The sequence below is a fragment of the Paramormyrops kingsleyae genome, chromosome 21, assembly GCF_048594095.1.
Source record: "Paramormyrops kingsleyae isolate MSU_618 chromosome 21, PKINGS_0.4, whole genome shotgun sequence".
Classification (NCBI taxonomy): Eukaryota; Metazoa; Chordata; class Actinopteri; order Osteoglossiformes; family Mormyridae; genus Paramormyrops; species Paramormyrops kingsleyae.
In genome coordinates, this window is record NC_132817.1 from 714,336 (window position 1) to 732,815 (window position 18,480).

General features: G+C 45.4%; 1 long non-coding RNA gene across 1 annotated transcript; it reads right to left on the minus strand.

Annotated features, from left to right (window-relative positions):
- Positions 1-4,105: 4,105 nt before the first annotated feature.
- Positions 4,106-4,763, minus strand: LOC111839631 (uncharacterized). Its single transcript, XR_011984617.1, has 3 exons — positions 4,751-4,763; positions 4,513-4,631; positions 4,106-4,257 (listed from the first exon to the last, which is right to left on the minus strand). It is a non-coding gene; the product is annotated as an uncharacterized lncRNA (long non-coding RNA).
- Positions 4,764-18,480: the final 13,717 nt, after the last annotated feature.

Here is an 18,480-nt window from a genome sequence, read left to right on the forward strand (position 1 = left end):
CACGGAGGGAGGAACCGGACAACGGGAGTAAAACAAGAACGCTTTCCCCAGCTTGGAAAGATTGCTCCATGGCAGCTTTATTTTATTTCCCCTACTTCTCCTGGGAGGTGCTGCCTGGAGCCCTAAATCTATCAAGATGCCCAGCACACCCTGCTACATGTGACGTCGCCTCTACCAATGATGTCCTTGCATCCAGCTTGCCATTCTGCCTGTGTCATCTTCCTTGTATGACCCGCTCCCTGCCTTCTGGTTGCCGGGTGATTGGAGGGAACGTTGGCACCAGCTTGCCATCTCCCCCCCTGCTCCCCGTTTGTGTCTCAAAATTTACTGTATTTGACTGCTGGCCCCTGGAGGATGGGTTCCCCCTTTGAGTCTGGTCCCTCCCAAGGTTTCTTCCTTCTAGGGAGTTTTTCCTTGCCACTGTCGCCTATAGCTTACTCACTGGGGGCTTTGGGTGGGGATGCTGTAAAGCGCTTTGAGACGATGTAATGTTGTGATAATGTGCTATACAAAAATAAATTTGTTTGTTTGTTGTTGTTGTCGATATTTGAGAGCTTACACCGTTTGGCACGTGTGAGAATACAGGCCGAAAATACCTTGGGATATTCCACAAGAACATCATTTGCGCATACCATGGGTTTGGGAACAACCTCGGGCAGAGGAACAACTCTTTCCCCTGCAATGTCATTCCCCAGAATAAACGAAATTCCCGGAACGGGTAGGTGTGTCTGGACCACAACACGTACAAAACCCGAGAAATCGGGGTTACTCAGGTATACCTTGTGTAGAGGAACAGCCACTACACACAAATCAATGCCTTGCACCAACACATCAGTACCACAATACGACATATCACAAAGAGGGACAATTCTTTCCACCAGGAACAACTGGGCAGCACCTGTATCCTGCAGTCTAGTCACAGGGTGTCGCACATCAGTCTCACTGAGCGAAACCAATCCAGAGAATATAAAAGGTTGGAAGGCAGGCTCCACCTCTTGGGTTAGTGGTGAAGCACAGTCTATACAAGCATCGATCTGCATCTTCCTAGTCGCAACACGGGCATCCTTATGTTTAAGGGCCAGGCAGACGGAAATGATGTGACCTACTTCGTGACAGTAGAAGCATTCCCATTTCTCCACAGGTGATGCAGACGAAGCAGGCGTGGGAGAGGACAATACCGAATGGATATGAACTTTTCGGGGTAGCGGAGTCGGGGTGAACACAGTCCTATGCGTTAGCACAAACTCGTCTGTGAGGGTAGCAGCTTCAGTCAGAGAAGCTACCTTCTGATTGTTTAAGTACACCACAACCCTATCAGGAACACAGTTCTTAAACTCCTCTAACAATAACAACTCTTTGAGCTGATCAAAGTTAAACACACCGGCGGTACACCACTTTTCAAACAGGGTTGACTTTTCCCTGGCAAATTCCATATGGGTCTGGCTGGGGGATTTACTAAGCTTCTGGAAGCTGTGCCTGTAAGCTTCGGGTACAAGTTCATAAGCTCTTAGGACAGTAGCTTTCACAATGTCGTAGTCTAGGCTCTGCTCTAATGCTAGGGCCAAACATACTTCTTGCGCCTTACCCACTAACTTGCACCGTAATAGCAGTGACCAGAGATGCCTAGGCCAGTTCAAAGTCGTAGCAATGCGCTCGAAAATGGAAAAATAGGCATCCACCTCATTTTCCTGGAACAGAGGAACAAGCCCGATATGACAACTGACGTCAAATCCCGAATGTCCACTTTCAATACCCTGGGAGACTGGTGGACCTACAGGAGAACAAAGGCTAGGACGAGGAGAGTCTGGGGCACCAGCTTGGTCACGGGTGGGCAGGCCTGCATGAGGGGTCATACTCGGCGAGTGTACCTTCTGTGGAAGGGGCACGGGCTTTTGTTCAGCCGTGCTCATCCTCCTCAGTGCCACCTCCTTATCCGCCTCAATTTCTATAACCCGGACATGAAGTAGCTCAGCCTGGTACTCCTGCCTTTTAACATGTCCTGTTCATCGCTCAGTGAAAGCACTGCCATAAAGCATTATCCTATATCTGTTTTGCTAGCGAAGTGGTATCATTAGACTATACTTTTCAACAAGAGCATGCATGCATACAGAAAAGTATGCAGAAACATTAAATATGTAAACAGCACTACACATGAATGCCAGCAGTAGACAACCTTTATTGTTTGTAGTCTCGAAATTGCATAATACACGAAGCTAATGGCATGGATTTTACAGCCTTTGATCTAACGTTTGCTTGACAGCATGGTAAATAGCCATAGTTAGCATATAGCACATTGTCAATTGGCCACTTGACTATAACTATAAAGGGTTAGGACAGGCAAGCTAACAAGCTCACTTTAGCCACACAAAAAAATAACTTACTTCAGGATGTTTCTTTAGGTTGGAATTGGAGTTTTTGGACGCAGAAAGTAAGTTGGTGGCTGGTAAATAGAGGTTGCCCTGCACAATGATGTTTCCGAAAGAGGTAGGTTTTAAGTCGTCGTTTGAAGACATTCAATGACTCAGCTGATCGGACATCTAGGGGGAGTTCGTTCCACCAATTAGGTGCCAGAAGAGCCTAGATGGGTGTTTTCCTTGTGCCTTGAGAGGTGGTGGGACCAGTTGAGCAGTGCTGGAGGATCGGAAAGATCGTGGTGCAGTGCGGGGTGTGATGATACCTTTTAGGTAGGATGGTGCCAGACCATTTTTGGCTTTGTATGCAAGCATCAGTGTTTTGAATCTGATGTGGGCTGCCACAGGAAGCCAGTGGAGGGGGCGCAACAAAGGAGTGGTGTGAGAGAACTTGAGAAGGTTCAAAACAAGTCAAGCAGCTGCATTCTAAATCAGTTGGAGAGGACGAATGGCACTCAGTGGCAAACTCGCTTAGAAGCGAGTTGCAGTAGTCAAAGCGGGAGATGACAAAAGACTGAACAAGTATCTGGGTAACAATGTAACTGTATTCTAATTACCATCTATTTAAATTGTAACTGTATCGGAATACAGTTACTCGTATTTTGTATTCTAAATAGGTAACCCCGTTACATGTATTCCTTTTCTCCCCAACACTGATTATTGAACCCTTTCACAATGACCATGTTACAGATGGTGAAACTGCAATGTGATTTCATTTACAAAATGACTGTATTTGTTCCTCTTACCACTTGAATCCAAGGAAAGGTTTTCTCCTCTTCAGGCCCCTCAAAGATCCAGTCTTTTATGGCATGCATTAATAGCCTACAGAACTCCCTGGTTGGTCCTCCATCATCAACAGCACCCTCAGACATTTCCCAGTCATCCACAAACATGATGTCAATCTTCTTCAGTGGATTGAACAGAGGGCGTTCCAAAGCTCTCACAGCACATGCCATTATATCATCACGACACACATTTATCAAATTGTGTGTCGGGCAATTTCCCATATCTATTTGAGAGTGTAGATTTCTCAGTAGGACTGACACATCAAGCGTGTTAAAAAGTTGAGAAAAAATGTAAGTGTGGCACACATTACAAAGAAATTCTTTTTGTAGCTGTATGTGTTATTATGTTAAATTCCACTTCAATATACAATGAATTAAGGCTTAAAATATGTGAGTACGCTGGGCATACATTAATGAAATAAATTCATGGCTTACTCTTCTGATGTGGATGGACTTTCCATTGTAGAACATCCTTCTGCTGCAAGTGTAAGAGCAGGAGGTCCCAATAAGGGCAAACTAATTTGGTTGCAATGATGTAAAGTAGATGAGGACAGACTGTCAGGGTGGGGAGAATTACTCCGAGTAGGGGAGGGAGAGGACAGACTAAAAGATATGGGAATTGTGATGTGGGCTGTGGAATTAATGCTCTGTTCATATAAAATTTGAGGGACATGTCATGAGAAAAAGCAGATGGCGGAGACATTCTATCATCTGTAATAGCCACAGTAGAGGGCAAATTTGGAGTAAAGGTGGTTAGACTGGACGAATAAAATTATTCAGAGGTAGTTTTCTCTTGCTCCGTCAACATTTGCTGTTAAAAAAGAAAATTATAACACTTAATTTTCCGAAAGATATAAATTCAGAGGATATTAAAGAGGAACTGTACATACCAGTACTTCATCACCAGACATCCAAAGCACAAACAGGGTTTGTGGACTGCTGATACCTTGGTTCAAAATAGTACCTGACAAGGTGCTAAGTAATAGATTTGATGACATCGCTGGCTGTAATGAAAATATTTCACTAGCCATCTCATCCATACCTACAAAGGCCACCAAATCCTAAAAATAAAAAGAACATGTTAATACCAAAAATATTGTGCTTTTAAGAATAAAAAATGTGATCATATTGTCTCTCCGATGAGGCATGTTAACTGATTTGTCAGCTTGTAAATTTGTCCCGCTAATCAAGAATTTATTTGACCACTGTCTTTGCTTAATAAATGTATTTATCACTTGGATCATGAAGTAAGTGAGATTTCCAAGTGGTGTTGTGGACAACCTAATTTGAAATCTAAGAGATCAGTAAAAGCATACCTGAAAAGGCTGTGATGATGAAAAGCTCCTCTTTTGAATCCTTCCATCTGAGTACTTCAGCTGGATTATGAACCCATCTGTTATCTCAGGCACTGCATTTATGTAATTTCTTCTGTCCACTATTTTATAAAATGAGCATTTAATTAGTTGATAAGAAATGCCTGTGAATAAATTACATTTCTTCTGACAGAATGCAATGAGAAACTACTATATTTGTGATAATGGAAAAACAATGTACCTCTGCGTCTTCCCTCCAGCTCAAAAACTTGTCTTCTTCTAATTTCCTATAAATATTTAAATGCACTTAACTAAAATACACACAAAACTCATAACTCACAAAAATATAATCATAACAGAGCCTATATGTTCCTACCCTGGCTCTATCCACTTCAAGGGAGTAGCTGTACTCATCCTGCGCTGCTATCAGAGCTCTTCTGGCCATCAACTCCTAATGACATACCAATGATATTTTAGTTTTGTTATAATTCTATTCATGTGATAAAAAGAATGGCCCAATAGTCTACCAAAAGAATAAATTCTAAAAGAAATCTAAATATAATATACAAATATAAGTATAATATGAAAATAATGATCATAAATACACTGTTGTTTGTGGCTGCTGTTGTGGCCTCTGGGTCTGCTTGGACTAGCACCTAAAACATAGATTAGCACCCTGTCACGCCCACACGGGCGGGACCAACCACCTGAAGCAATTAACTAATCGTTCCCCTTCTTAAGGCGGAAACACCGGGGATCCGGTACGAAGTATTGTTGCCATTTTGATGAGCCGTACCGAGCAATTAATCTGTCTTTTGTCTTCCCTACTCATCCTGCCTGCTGTGTCCTGCCCTGCTGTGCTGCCTGCCCTTCCTGCCCACTCCGTCCTGCCCTGCTGTCCTGTCGATCCTGTCTCTCCGATCCTGTCATCGTCCTGTCTCGTGTCATCGTGTAGGATTGATCTCACCGGTGAACGACTACTGCTTGCCTTTCGACGATTCTTTTGGATTGCCCTTACAACTTTGTTTACCCTCGGTGTCCTCCATAAACCTGCTGGCCACTGCATTTCGAGGTCTGCTTCATTCATTCTCTCTGAGCATCACAGAATACTTCGCCATAGTAGAATGGACCCCGCAGAGAACCACCGTCTCCAGCAGCAGGTCGACCAGCTCACCACTCTGGTCTCCCAACTCAAGGAGAGACAAGCCTCCCAAGCTCAGCTACCGTACTCTCCTGCGTGGGCTTCTGCTCCGGTCCCAGTGGCGATGCCTGAAAAGTACGAAGGCAACCCAGATCACTGCAACGCTTTTCTAATGCAGTGCGGGTTATACATGGAGGAACACCCTGATCGATTCGTGGAGGACACAGCTAAGTTGCGCTTTGTCATATCGCTGCTCACGGGACGTGCACGCGACTGGGCCACTGCGCTATGGACTGACAACAATCCATTGCTGGATTCAGCGTGGGAATTCCAGGCTGCATTCAAAGAGATTTTCAACCATACTGCTGTGGGACGCAGCCTGGGAGAACGCCTTGTGGACCTCAGGCAGGGATCCTGGACTGTAGCTGAACTTTCTCTGGAGTTTCGGACCATCGCAGCGGGACTCCGCTGGCCAGAGGACTGCTTGAGGATTCTCTACCGTAAAGCCCTCAATCCCAAGATACAGGACAAGCTCATGTCCCGGGGTTCCACCTTGTCATTCGAGGACTTCATCGGGCTGTCGGTCACTCTGGACAACAGTATTCGGGAGCGACGCTGCCGCTGCAGCCGTACACCAACCCTGACAGCTCCTGCATTGGAGGATTGCCCAGAACTTATGCAGCTTGGAAGATCCCCTCTCACTCCGACGGAGAGAAGACATTTAGCGCAGGAACTGTGTCTGTACTGCAGAGAGGTCGGACACACACTCCGTGCCTGTGAAGTCCTACGAAGGTAGGCAAATTTTGGGGGTCTTGCAAGCCCAGTTAACGGTCCCAACTGAATTATCCTGTACGGGGAAACCAGTGTCTGCTCGAGCGTTGATCAATTCAGGTGCAGCCGGTAATTTTATGGATCAGGCACTGGCACAACGTTTACAGATACCCTTGCAAACTCTTTCTACATCCATTTCAGTTTTAGGTGTCAGTGGTAAGCCACTACCAGGACGTAGAATAATGCATCGCACAGGCCCGGTGACACTCTGACTCGGCGTACTACATGTGGAAAGATTGAACTTTTTACTTCTCCCATACGCCAATGATCCAGTGATCTTGGGCCTTCCGTGGCTACGAGAGTATGACCCACAGATCCTCTGGTCCTCGGGGGAGCTAGTTGCCTGGTCACCCCGATGTTTCTCTCACTGTCTAACACTACCTTGTTGTGCCTCACTAGTAGAAAGCCCAGGTCCCGAGGACCTTTCTGTCATCCCTGAAGAGTATGTAGATTACCTCGATGTCTTCAGCAAATCTCTAGCTTGTCAACTACCCCCTCATCGGTAATGTTACTGCGCAATTGACCTCCTTGAAGGGGTAACCCTTCCTAAGGGTCATCTGTATCCCCTATCCATTGCCGAGGAGGCAGCACTAGAGGACTACATTCAAGAGAGCCTGAAAGAAGGTATCATTCATCCTTCTACGTCTCCTACTACAGCAGGCTCCGCAGATCTACAATCTTGTACGTATTCGTGAGGGGGATGAATGGAAAACATCCTTCATCACTCATACTGGTCAATACGAATATTTAGTTGTGCCTTATGGTTTAGCAAATAGCCCGTCCATATTCCAGTCGTTTATGTACTCTGTATTTCGCGACATGATTAACCGGTTTGTCATTGTGTATGTGGATGACATTTTAATATACTCTCCTTCCCTCTCCCAACACATTGCCCATGTGCGTCAAGTTTTGCAAAGACTCCGGGAATATCATCTGTTTGTAAAAGCAGAGAAATGTGAATTTCGCCAAGAGCAGGTACAGTTCCTGGGGTAGGTCATCCATCCAGGGGCTGTAGGCATGGACGACCGGAAAGAGACCGCCATTCACAAATGGGTACGTCCTCGAACTGTTAAAGAGTTACAGCTGTTTTTGGGTTTCTCTAACTTTTAGCACAGATTTATTACAAACTCCAGTCAGGTGGCTGCCTCGCTTACCTCGCTTGTCCGTGGGAGAGGCTTGCGGTGCAGTGCAGTGCTCCACTGCAGTGGAGTCCGGAGGCTGACTTCGCTTTTCAAAGACTGAAAGAGGCTTTCTGCTCTGCACCCATTCTACACCAACCTCGTCCTGAAGATCCCTTTGAAGTAGAAGTAGATGCGTCGGAAGCTGGAGTAGGTGGTATCCTCATACAATGGGATCCGTTAACGGGTCACCGACACCCGTGCAGTTACTTTTCCCGAAAACTCCCTGCAGAGCGGAACTACGATGTGGGCGATCGAGAGCTTCTGGCCATTAAGTTAGCCTTGGAAGAATGGATACACTGGTTAGAGGGAGCTCACCATCCCTTCCAGGTCCTCACTGATCACAGGAACCTGAAGTACTTGCGTGATGCGAAGCGGCTGAATCCCAGACAGGCATGCTGGGCTATGTTCTTCGTTTGATTTAACTTTACAGTCACTTACATTCCAGGATCGAAGAACGTGAAGGCTGATGCACCCTCCCGGCAGTTCGACCCCCCCCCCCCCCCCCGCAGCCGAGGATCGAACTGCTCCCATTCTAGCTTCATCATGCTTTGCGGTCCTAATTTCCAGGACATTGGAGGAAACTCTTCGAGCGGCCAACGAACACTCAACACCTCCCAGGGGATGCCCACCAGGATGGATGTACGTACCCGCCGAGCTCCAACCAGTAGTCGTCAGGTGGGTCCACACATCCCGCAGCTCCGGACATCCGGGGACTTCTGCCACACTTCGGTTAGTGGCTCGGTGATATTGGTGGCCTGGATGGAGAGCAGAGGTGGAACAGTACGTAGCCTCCTGTCCTGATTGCACTCAGCTCAAGACGTCGCACCAACCGCCAGCTGGACTGCTCCAATCCCTGCCCCGTGGTCTCATCTAGCGATGGATTTCATAACCGACCTCCCTCTCTCTCTCGAGGGAACACAGTGATACTCATCATTGTCGATCGCTTTTCAAAAATGTGTTGTCTCGTTGCTCTCAGCGATGGAACTGGCAGAGTTGCTGCTCACCTGGATCTTCCGGTATTATGGTATACCGGAGGATATGGTTTCTGACCATGGTTCTCAATTCTCTTCCCAAGTGTTCCGTTTCCAGAGATGGAAAATAACTGATGATGACATAATAAAGCAAGAGTATCTAAATCTACAGGCTGAATTAAAAAATGACATTAGACGAGCTAAAAGGAATGTCGAAAGGAAGATCGCATTGGAGGCTAAGGATGACGTTAAAAGTTTCTTCCAGTATTTTAACTCTAAAAGAGCTCTAAAAGCTGAAATTACTAATCTGCAGGATAGTAAGGGTCTTATAATTGAAAACGACATTGACATAGTAAATGAGTTCAATGATAGTTTTGCACGGGTATTCACTGTCGAGGACACTAGTAACTTACCAGTTCTTATTACTAATTCAACATCGTCTATAACTAATATATATATAACTGAAGCTGATGTTTTGCAAAGCCTAGCTAAGCTCAAAATAAATAAATCACAGGGCCCTGATGGCATCTTACCTATAGTGTTAAAAGAGATGAGGGATATTATTTGCCGACCCTTAACATTACTGTTTCAAAAATCCTTATCTGAAGGTGTGGTACCTTCTGATTGGAAGCATGCCAACATAACGCCCATTTTCAAAAAAGGGGATAGAAGTAATTTGTCAAACTATAGGCCAATCAGTCTAACTTGTATAACTGGTAAAGTTATGGAGGCTATAATCAAAGAGAAAATGGTAGATTACCTGGACTCAAATAACATTTTGAGGGATAGCCAGCATGGATTTAGGAGAGGTAGATCCTGTTTAACAAATCTGTTGGAGTTTTTTGAGGAAGCTACTCAGGAAGTTGATGATAAGAAGGCCTATGATGTCATCTATTTAGATTTCCAAAAGGCTTTTGATGTTGTTCCCCACAAGAGGCTCTCACTTAAACTCAAAGCGACAGGTATTTTAGGAACTGTAGCGACTTGGATTGATAACTGGTTAACGGATAGGAAGCAGCGAGTAGTTATAAGAGGCTCGATGTCACAGTGGGCCTGCGTTCATAGTGGGGTACCGCAGGGTTCAATTTTAGGACCACTTTTGTTCCTAATTTACATAAATGATATAGACACCAATATATACAGTAAACTGGTGAAATTTGCAGATGACACCAAGGTGGGTGGTGTAGCAGATACTGAACTAGCGGCTCAGCAGCTACAGCGGGATCTTAATTTAATTAGTGACTGGGCTGACACCTGGCAGATGAAATTTAACATAGACAAATGTAAGGTACTCCATGTAGGGAGCAGAAATATAAAGTACAGGTATTTTATGGGACCTACTGAAATAAAGGTAGCTGATTATGAGAAAGACCTTGGTGTGTATGTTGATGCTTCCATGTCTCATTCTCGCCAGTGCGGGGAAGCAATAAAAAAGGCCAATAGGATGTTGGGGTATATCTCCAGGTGTGTGGAGTTTAAGTCAAGGGAGGTAATGCTAAGATTATACAATTCCTTGGTGAGACCTCACCTAGAATATTGTGTACAGGTTTGGTCACCATATCTTAAAAAGGACATAGCGGCCTTAGAAAAGGTGCAGCGTAGGGCCACAAGAATGATTCCTGGTCTTAGAGGAATGTCATACGAGGAAAGGTTATTTGAGCTAAATCTGTTCAGCCTCAAGCAAAGGAGACTGAGGGGGGACATGATCCAGGTCTATAAGATTCTAACAGGTTTGGATGCTGTTCAACCGAATAGTTACTTCAGCATTAGTTCAAATACAAGAACTCGTGGCCATAGGTGGAAATTAGCGGGAGAACATTTCAAACTGGATTTAAGGAAGCACTTCTTTACACAGCGTGTAGTCAGAGTATGGAATAGTCTTCCTGATAACGTAGTGCAAGCTGAATCCTTGGGTTCCTTTAAATCAGAGCTAGATAAGATTTTAACAACTCTGAGCTATTAGTTAAGTTCTCCCCAAGCGAGCTCGATGGGCCGAATGGCCTCCTCTCGTTTGTATAGTTCTTATGTTCTTATGTTCCTTTTGTAGTAAATTGAATGTTTCTTTAAGTCTCATGTCCGCATATCACCCTCAGTCTAATGCACTGGCGGAATGAACTAATCAAGAGGTTTCTAAAGCTTTACGGTTGCTGTGCAAGGACAAGCCGTCTGAATGGTCTACGCATCTGATGTGGGTAGAATATGGTCTGAACACCTGAGTTAACCCTATAACTAATATGTCTCCCTTTCAGTGCATGTTGTGATATCACCCTTCTCTCTTTCCATGGGACGCGACCACCAGCGATGTGCCCCATGTAGAAGAATGGTACCGTGGTGCCAGGGAGGTGTGGAGCCGGACCCAAATCGCCCTCACTAAGCAATGAGCGAGGATGAGGATGCACGCCGACAGACACCGCCGGGCTGCTCCATCCTATCATGTGGGACAGCGAGTGTGGCTGTCAACCCGCAACCTTAAGCTTCCCTCTTTTTTTTTTTTTTTTTGTCCCCCTTGTCGTGTCCGGCAGTTTAGCAAGCAGGATGTTAGTCTGGGTGCCTTATTGTGCCAACACTTTTATTTTAACAAGTGGAGCTTCGGATTTAAGCTCCTCTTGTTACTTGAGGTATATTCTTTATTAATCATTTTTATGTCAACGCGCCACAAAGCCGGAGCTGACAGGGGGGGTTAGTGGGAAAGAGATAGAGAAAGTGAGAAACGAGAGAAAGGGGTGAGAGACAGAGGAAGTAGAAAAATAAATAAATACATAATAAAAATAAAATAAGGAGGGGGGTCAGAGAGAGAGAGAGACAGGGAAGAGAAATAATACATAACAAACAGTAGAACAAAAAGGAAAGAGTAATAAGAGGACAGCTTCTGCATCTTGCTGCTTTACACCGTATCATCACACCAGCTGCTGTATCTGAAAGATAAGATCCAGGGACACACACAAACAGTATACACACAAAGAAACCAGTGGTACCATTATGACATGGGAATGTGCTTGTGCCAGTATCTGCTTCTGGAATTAAATACGTTAATACCAACGAAAGAAAATAAATATATATGCATAAGCAGACCACCAGGAACACTGTCTAAATATCGTCGTACCCGTATCTGCATCTGAGAGGAGGGAGTGGAAGCCACACACCAACTTTCACACACACTCTCACACACACACCCAGACAAGGGGAAAGAGGGATAAAATAGGGGAAGAGAGCCCTAGGCTCTCTTGTGTGTGTGTGTATGTGTGTTGATATGAAAGTGTGTGTATGTGTGTGCATGTGCATATGTACGTGTATGTGTGTGTGTACGCATACGTGTATGTGTGTGTGTATGCATACGTGTATGTGTGTGTGTACGCATATGTGTATGTGTGTATGTACCCTCCAACCTGCCTGCCCTTGGCTCAACACGATGCCTCGCCATCCATCCTGCGGCTGTGTGTCTATTAATCCTGCCATCGTGCATCAAGTACCACGTGCCTGCACCGGTCGGCCGCTGCATTGAGACATATACTGTATTTCAACCCCTGTATTAGCTTAGTCATTTCATCTTGTCTGTATTAGCTTAGTCATATCATCTTGTTTGTTTGACTCATCTGCCGGCCCCTGGAGGATGGGCTCCCCCTTTGGGTCTGGTTCCTCCCAAGGTTTCTTCCTCTTAGGGAGTTTTTCCTTGCCACCGTTGCCTTTGGCTTACTCAATGGGGGGTCCTTACGAGGCAGAAATGTAAAGCGCATTGAGACAATGTAATGTTGTGATAATGCGCTATATAAATAAAATTGAATTGAATGTTTGTGTGTTGTGAGTGTATGTATGAGTGTGCAGGTTAACATGGAATGATTCCCAGTGTGTATGCGAGGCCACAACAACACCGCCCTGGGGCCCCCAGACGGCCGGGAGAGCCCCGACGGGTCACGGAACCAGCCGCCCCACAGCGGCCAGGTACCCGGGCCCCCGCCACCGGACGGCTGCGCGCCCACCCAAGGAAGGCAGGGAAGGAGGCACCGGGCGCCCCCCACCGGCGAGCACGAGGCAGGAACCCCATGGCCACAGGCGGCAGCGCACCGCCCCCCCCCCGGGAGGCTGGCCACGCAGGCACGGACAGAGCCCGGACCCCGGACACCCCGCGGGGGCCCCGCCAGCCCCGGGGAGACCCGCCCCCCCCCAAGACCCCCAACCGGGGGACCAGGGGGACGCCCCGAGAGCCACCAAGCACACCTGCCCCTGACCCCCCCTCCCCCAAGCCCAGATCCCAACCCTCCCTCCCCAGCTCCCCCCAAGTCCCCTCACTGCTGCCCCCACACCGCCCCATCATCCCTTAAGCTTCCCTCTTGCCGAAAACTAGCGGTTTGCGTGGGTCCTGCTTCATATTCGTTACAGTTGGCAAGCGTGTACCATATCTGTCCTACCTTTCATGTCTTTCTGTTAAAACCGGAGCGTTATAGCACAGCCCAGTCTGCAGACTCTGCGTCTCCTCCGTCAAGCCCCTTGCAGGATGGCACCACAGTGTTCCGAGTCCGTGCATTCCTGCATTCTGCCAGGCTGGCTGTCTCCAGTACCTAATAAACTGGGAGGGATTTGGTCCTGAGGAGAGATCGTGGGTCCCAGCTACGGACATTCTAGATCCCAGTCTGGTCACAGACTTTCACGCCTCCCATCCCTCCAAGCCCGCTCCTCGTCCACGGGGTCATCCGCATCGTTCCTCTCGGCCACCAGGAGGTGGCTGTCGGGGGGGGCGGGACCAACCACCGGAAACAATTAACTAATCGCTCCCCTTCTTAAGGCGGAAACACCGGAGATCCGGTGCGAAGTATTGTTGCCATTTCAATAAGCCGTACCGAGCAATGAATCTGTCTTTTGTCTTCCCTACTCGTACTGCCTGCTGTGTCCTGCCCTGCTATGCTGCCTGCCCTTTATTTTTCATTATGCAGTTATATTATTAATTTGAGCATCTCCAGAGAGCTGATTTTAAATCATACCTTAACACGGATGTACACTGCTGAAACGTGAAAGCTCTGGGCATGCCTTAATGACAGAAGGACACTGAGCACAAATATCAGCTCTGCATATTTCAAATTCTCCATGATCAAGTTCAGGAAATTTGTCCCAAACCATCTGTTGGAAGGCACGCTCTGACATTGCATAGGGCACAACAATCTTTTAAACTCCACTCATGTCTGTTTTGAGAAAAAAAGCGAACACTAAATCAGTTTTTACAAGCAACGTAAAGTACTTATTTCATATATATACTTCAGACAGTGTTTCATATATATATACACGCACAGTCTCACATTTGATTTGCTTCAAATCTTATATAAAAAAATTTCTTTGATTTAACAACATTAAACAATAAGATGTTATGTGATCTGCATTATGGCAAAGATAGACCGGTAAATATCAGTAGAAAGGTATAACAAATTTTCTCCGCCGGACATGCAGCTTGCTTCACTCCCATCCTCTCTCTGTAGACGATTTTCAACAATTCTGTTAAATTCAGCTTGTAATATTTGCAGCCTTCTAGTAGCCATAGCGTCCTACTTTAATACAACAACGATGTGGCAGTGAAAGTGCGCCAAATAGAACTGACCGCCAAAAACTTAAACCTAGGGTTACCATCATTATTTGCAGTGCCATCTAGTGTGTGTTTTGGACATAGCAAATCTTGAAAGACATTAACAAGCACTTCACACTAAAGCAGGCACCAGGGGTCTCTCCGGACCCAAGCCCCCGGGGGCAGCCTGTGGACAGCCAACAGTCTCCTGTCGCTGGAGCTCCCCAGGACACTAACTGGCCTCCGGTCCCTAATTGGAACAGAGTGAGTAGATACAATAGATGGGGGTTTCCTCAGAGGGCACCCATTTACCCACAAATTTGATGATCCCAGACTCTGGAGAGACTGGCGAACAGGCTGTTTCAGCTGGTGTGCTGGAGCTGTGATCAGCCTGGACAGACCTGTATGTTCCAAAATCTTGTTTAGTAGAAGTTCAGGTAGGGGATCAAAGTGTAAATATGCCCATACTAATATCAGAGAATATCTCAGTGAATTTGTTAGGCAGAGATGCTTTTTGTCAGCTGCAGATAGACAAAAATGTACAGAGGGGGAGTAGAGGTGCTCAGTGGACAGTACAACGTTCTGTGACAAAATTTGTTCTCCAGCAGAGACAGTATAGCTTATACGGGGTAGAAGATGAAAAGGTTTGGGAAATCTTAGAACAGTGGGGACCATTTACAGAGGAACAATATAGCAATGTGCTAAATTGGAAACAGGACAAACATAGTTGTTTGTTGCGATGGGAGATTTCAGTGATCCTGGAGTGCAGGAAGAGTGGGATCAGCTGATAGATTTGCTGCCTGGCCAATAGAAAGATAGGATGCGCATGACGGCAGCTGGGATAATATTAGGCCCTGAGGGAGTACCCATTCAGATACGGAGGACAGGAATAGTGGGAGAATGGTACAACATACCAGACGAGGAACCTCACATAGCTGTGGCTTTTAATCAGCCCATGGTGGATTTGGGAGGAATGATGGGGCGAGCAAAGCAGACAGTCTGGGCACCGATGTAGTGTGATGGAGTGCAGGCTGCTACTGAAGGTGAGTTGGTGAGAGTCAGTGGAGTACAGAGAGTGTAGGAGATTACAGAGGTTTGTGGCTGTGGAGCATGATAGGATGGCAGTGTGAAGGGAAATAAAGTGCAGAGGAATGTTGGCAGGAGATGGAAAGGGAACTGCGTGAGGAGGTGCGGACCGCCCGTGATATGGATGTAGGCCTAGTAAAGACAGGTAACCCAGGTATAAGGAAGATGATAGAAAGATTTCTGCAGGTAGAGGGTGGTGGTGCTTATCACCAGAACCTGTGACACCTTCCTCCTGCCTGTCCCAAAGGCAGGAGGCAAAATGTGGAGGTTAGTTTATGATTTGTATGCAGCAAAATAGTTTAGCGAAGGATCAATCAGTGGAAGATCCCAGTCCTCACACCCTGCTAACAAATGTGCCACCCAGTGCAAAGTGGTTCATAGTTGTAGATTTGTAGTTGGCATTTTTCAGTGTGTCCCTAACATAACAGTCACAGTTTTTGTTTGCGTTCACCTATAGGGGTCAGCAGTTAATCTACACGAGGATACTGCAGGGATGTGAACACTTGCTTAGGGCAGATTTGGATGGGTTGAATTTAAGAAGCACAGCGATACAGTATGTGGGTGATCTGCTCTGTGTTATATACACAGGCACTGAAGCTTCCGTTGCTGAAGGTCTTAGCGAGAGGGGGGCTTGAGGTGCCCAAAGCTAAACTGCAATACTGATAAGAACAGGCTGCATACTTGGTCACGGGAGGGGGCCTTATGAGGCCTCTGTTTGGAAACAAAGGGGGGCCACTAAGGACACTGATGGTCTGTTTCACAACCATGATGGATTTTTGGTTGTGTCTCTGTCGGTGTCTGACACCTTGGTAATAAATGCACATGGTCTTAACCATTGCGCAAGGGGGGAGTGCTACGGAAAACAAAAAAAACAAAAACAAGGTTTATGAGTTGAAGTTGTGCATGGGGTGTCTAACTCAAATATGCAAAGTTATTTTCAAGCAGGAAAATGGGAAAGCACAGACAGCAAGAGAAGACACAGACCAGGACAAGCCAGTCATCTCCCCAGGAGACAGAGTACACCTCAAAGTGTTAAATCACAGGGGTTACAGGATGAGATGGCAAGAGATGCAGGTCAACACGCAGGAATGTTTGGCTGGTGGTATAATATGTGGGGAAGTTGGCAGCAAGCCGTTATGGAGGCGCTTTTCTTTAGAGCTGTGATTATTCTTGCTCTGTTACTAATCTTTTGCTGTGTAGTTCCTTTACTGCATACCCTAGTGAGCAGCACGCTGTCCAAAATGCGACAATAGCTGCTATGTCAAAGGTGGTGGGAGGACCATTCAGAGCAGCAAGTTCCTGGACCAACATGGAACCACCTGGCCACAAGGTCCTGCCCACGTTGAAGTCAAGCCGTTCCTGCCATGCATAGATCATGAAGGACCTACTGGGTTGCAGCTGTCTACTTTGACAGCTGGAACGATTAGCGTAATGAAGAAGTGTATGATACGGCCACTGGACTGGAGCATTATCAGATAACCTCTCAGTTATCCTTGTGTGAGACATATATTTCATATTGAGACTGTATAGATAATGTAGTCTTGGTAGGAAAAAACAGAAAAGGTCTGTGATGTGAAATAATAGGTTTTGCTCTGAAAAATGTAGGCCTGCTGCATTATTCATTTGGGTAAAAGTAATTAGATTAGATTAGACTTTATTAATCCCACAATGGGGAAATTATTTGAGAATGTTCATGTTAAACAACTAAGAGTGTAACCCTGATGCTTTTAAATACATCATGTTGGTGTATTCTGGAAGATGCTGTGTAGCTGTTGCTCCAGTACAACTGGACATTAACTGAAAACTCAACCCAGTTGCACTTATGCCTAATCGATGTTTGTAATGTACTATTTGCTTCATATGAATGTCACTTTGGATAAAAGCACCTGCAAAATAAATGTACTATAAATTCCACCAAACAAAAATACATAGTATAAAAAATATGTATCTGGTACTGGTTCAATTTTGGGGTGATCTGTCAAAATTTGATGATTTTTGGATTGTCACTCATATAATGTACCAGGAGTGGCACACTGATTAGCACTGTTGTCTCTGTCTGTAGAGTTTGTATGGCCTGCCTGTGTTGTCCTTGGGTTACCTCCAGGTACTCTGGTTTCCCCCAACAGTTCAAAAACATGCTAAGGTTAATTGGAGTTATCATAATTGCACGTGTGTGTGACTGGTGTGTAAGCGTGCCTGGCAATTTGTTGGTACCCAATCCTGAGTTGTTCCCTGACTTGTACTCATAGGCTCCAAACCAAATCAGGTGTAGATCTTCATCCATGTTATGTTTTGTGAAACAGTAATAAGATCCATCAAATACTCTTTGACTAATTACATTCACAAGGCCAAGTGTTGTCTATTTTGCTGCTACGAAGTGCCATTGCTTCAGTTTTTGGGTGAAACAGAAGGGAGTGGATACTGGCAACAGGCAGTTTATTTCGATATACACAAAACACATAAAATCCACATAAAGGAACAATCTATGATCGTATGTGGTTTATACTTGAATAGTGACTCGATGTTTATAAACATGGGGGAGAATTGAAATGTGGATTACGTAGACCACGATGTGTTCTTCTGTAGTTGCTTGTGCTATTCAGGGTTGTGGGGGGTCCCAGCATGGGGCACCAGACCATCACAGGGCACACTCACATACCATTCACTCACATACACACCTACAGGCAATCTGGTATGGATGGAAATAGTGCTACATATAAACTGTACCTTAAAACATGCAATTTTATTTAGTTATTAAAATGTGTTTCAATATATTAGATTTTCACTAAGTAAATGTAACAGCTTGCGCATACTGTAATAACTTTTTTTTTTTTTTACATGATGTGCAACTATTAGAATGTGCATGGTTATTACTTCATGTTTAACATATTTCCAAGTCTTGTTATAACAATTGTTGCATGAATGCTCCAGGGTTACGTTCCTATAAACCTATTGTAAGGCAAATATATATTTCAATATAGTACCTAACATACATCATAGTCTAGCCTAGCCTACCTTAAACATGCTTAGATTTACATTAGCCTAGAGTTGGGCAAAATCATTAACACAAACCCTATTTTATAATAATGTGCTGAATATCTCATGCAATTTATTGAATAATCATACCCATCGTAAGGTCAAAGTATTGTAGCATGGACCATCGTAACCCAGGGAGCGTCTGTAATTGTAATTTGAAATAATTGAAATCTGGTA